General features: G+C 41.9%; 1 pseudogene; it reads right to left on the bottom strand.

Annotated features, from left to right (window-relative positions):
* Positions 1-740: 740 nt before the first annotated feature.
* Positions 741-2597, bottom strand: LOC119360885 (annotated as a pseudogene).
* Positions 2598-3077: the final 480 nt, after the last annotated feature.

The following is a 3077-nucleotide window of genomic DNA, read 5'->3' as shown; positions in this document are numbered from 1 at the left end:
GGTAAACATCTTATTTGTTCTTTATTCTCACATTTCTTTTTTTATATTGGGGATTGGGCAGATTTATGGGAAGAGTTTGCTTACTTGATCTATAATTAGCATCCAGAGCTGGCTATGGGGGTTATCCAGCTCCTGGGGCTTTTTCCATCTTTTGATTTTTTTCAGTCGTTGACTGAGATTGATAGCATCAAGATCCCATTCTAAGATGGAATGGATGCAGTCAGTTTGGTCCTCAGTGGACCCCGGAAGCTGCAGATGGAAAACTTGGGCCTTCTCCACTACCTGGGAAGCCAGTGTATCCACTTCGCCCCTTATCTTATTGATAGATTTCTCCATGGCACGGAGAATTCTTTCGTCTGGATCGCCAGTCATCCAATCCGAGGGATCCACTGCTGTAGCCGTCGAATAGGAAAAAAGTAAGGTAATAATAACTAATCCTAGTGCAAAGGCCCCACCTGGAATGAAGGTATTTGCTACGGCCTTCACAATCCAAACAAGAAACGATTTGAGTAGTAAGCGGCATCCCCTCTGAGTTGTGAGTAAGCGGAGCCATTCTTTTTTTGTTCTTCTCCAGATTCTGGCCGGAGGGCTTTGTACCAACCATTCTAGTGTGGTTGGATTCTGTTCAACAGCCCAAGGACTTTCCGCACATTTTTGGTTCTTTCCACTGCTTGAAGTGATTGCGACAACTACGAAGAAACGACGAATCCCAACTACGGATATATAAGAACCGAAACTTCTCAGAGCATTCCATCCGGCGTAAGCATCTGGATAATCTGGAATGCGATGTGGCATACCCAAAAGCCCTAAGAAATGCATGGGAAAGAAGGTCAGATTAACCCCGAAAAAAGTGATCCAAAGATGGATTTGGCCTAAAGTTTCAAGATATGTCCGACCAAAGATTTTACCCACCCAATAGTAAATTCCAGCAAATAAAGCAAAAACGGCTCCCATAGAAAGTACATAATGGAAATGTGCAACCACATAATAAGTATCATGTAGAGCAATGTCTAGCCTAGAGTTTGCTAGAACTATTCTAGTGATCCCTCCTATGGTGAACAAAAAGATGAACCCTACAACAAATAACATGGGTGTTTTGTATTGTATCGAACCTCCCCACATAGTAGCGATCCAACTAAAGATTTTGATTCCTGTGGGCACAGCTATGATCATGGTAGCTGCAGTGAAGTAGGCACGCATATCAACGTCTAAGCCCACAGTAAACATATGATGAGCCCAAACTAGAAATCCAAGAACACCTATACTTATCATGGCATAAACCATGCCTAGATACTCGAAGACCGGTTTTCTTGAAAAGGTCGATACGATATGACTAATAATACCAAATCCAGGCAGAATGAGAATATACACCTCTGGATGACCGAAGAACCAAAAGAGATGCTGGTATAATATTGGGTCTCCCCCTCCTGCAGGATCAAAAAAGGTTGTATTAAAGTTTCGATCGGTTAATAACATTGTAATTGCCCCCGCCAGTACCGGAAGTGATAATAAAAGTAGGAATGTTGTCACTAGAACGGACCACACAAAAAGTGGTAATCTATGCATAGTCATTCCAGGTCCACGCATGTTGAAGATAGTTGTTATAAAATTGATAGAACCTAAAATTGATGAAATACCTGATAGATGAAGACTAAAAAGTGCTAAATCAACTGCTCCTCCAGAATGGCTGGTAATACCACTTAAGGGCGGATAGACTGTCCACCTAGTGCCGCTGCCCACTTCTACTAAGGCTGAGCTTAATAGGAGCAAGAGACTTGGTGGCAACAACTAGAATGATATATTATTTAATCGTGGAAATGCCATGTCAGGTGCACCTATCAGAATCGGAACAAACCAATTACCAAATCCACCTATCATCGCCGGCATAACCATAAAAAAGATCATTAAAAAGCGTGAGCCGTTATTAAAACATTATAAAGTTGATGATTCCCACCAAGAATTTGATCGCCGGGTCGGACTAATTCCATACGAATTAGTACGGAGAAGCATGTGCCCATCACTCCTGCAATGGCACCGAAGATGAAATAGAGAGTCCCAATATCCTTGTGGTTAGTAGAGAAGAGCCATCGAACCATATTTGTCATTATTAATTTTAGAAATGAAAACTTTCCTTATCAAAGAGGGGCCGGGGGCTGGAAGAGAAAAGAATCAGAATTACTGAGCTACCCCGCTCTTTTTTTTTCTAATTCCCTTCTAAGATCCTCTGACTTAAACAAGTCGAGAGCATGCTCGTGCTCAGCTCTTTCGAGACTTGCCTTGCTCTTGGGGATTTCTTCCCACCGGATCCTCTGTTCCACTTCCAGGCACCTCCTTGCGGAGCTTTCCGCCTTAAGGAGATCCCGTTTGTGGGAAACAACATTTCGAAAGAAAACGGATCCTCCCTCATTCTCCCGCAGATCTTGATAAGACGCTTGGAGAATAGTGAAAGAATCAGTTGCGTGAATATGGTCCAGATAGGAACGAAGCGCTTCATCGACCAAGTAGGGCTCGATCGGTAGATAAGGCCCTACTCTTTGATAAAGCGCCACAAATTCCTGAATGACATCTTGTCGCATAGAAGAGAGCTTTTCTTCCATTAGGAAGAGCTTAAGCCGCCCAGGTATGTCTTCCAGGGGGGTATTGTGATTAAGTTCGTTTTGAATGAACGTAACCCATCCCGGATCCTGCTCGTAAAGACTCAGATAGAAGTTTAGCCCTGCTAAATGAGATAGAGCCTGGGGGTCTTGAATCTCCGGCGGGAGAGTGATCAGAAAGGAGGTATTAATCGATAGCAATCCAAATCTATTACTATCGTCACAGAAGTAGTTTGCTTCTAACGAAACTACTTTGTTCAATAATCAAATGAAGTGGCCTTTACATCAATAAAGTCATATTAAGGTAAATAATTATACAGCAAAATAATCATATCTTTGTTCAAGAAATAAAGATATTCATTATTTCTGACTAAACCTGAACTTTGCAGAGCTAATCCTGAAGAAATAGCGTGCCTTAAATATATTATAATTGGAACTCTACAAATCGTCACAGAAGGAGGACTTTCACAGAAAAACAAAAGT

The sequence above is a fragment of the Triticum dicoccoides genome, chromosome 2B, assembly GCF_002162155.2.
Source record: "Triticum dicoccoides isolate Atlit2015 ecotype Zavitan chromosome 2B, WEW_v2.0, whole genome shotgun sequence".
Taxonomy (NCBI): Eukaryota; Viridiplantae; Streptophyta; class Magnoliopsida; order Poales; family Poaceae; genus Triticum; species Triticum dicoccoides.
The sequence above is the reverse complement of the archived record's forward strand: the minus strand, read 5'-3'. Positions and strand labels throughout refer to the sequence as shown.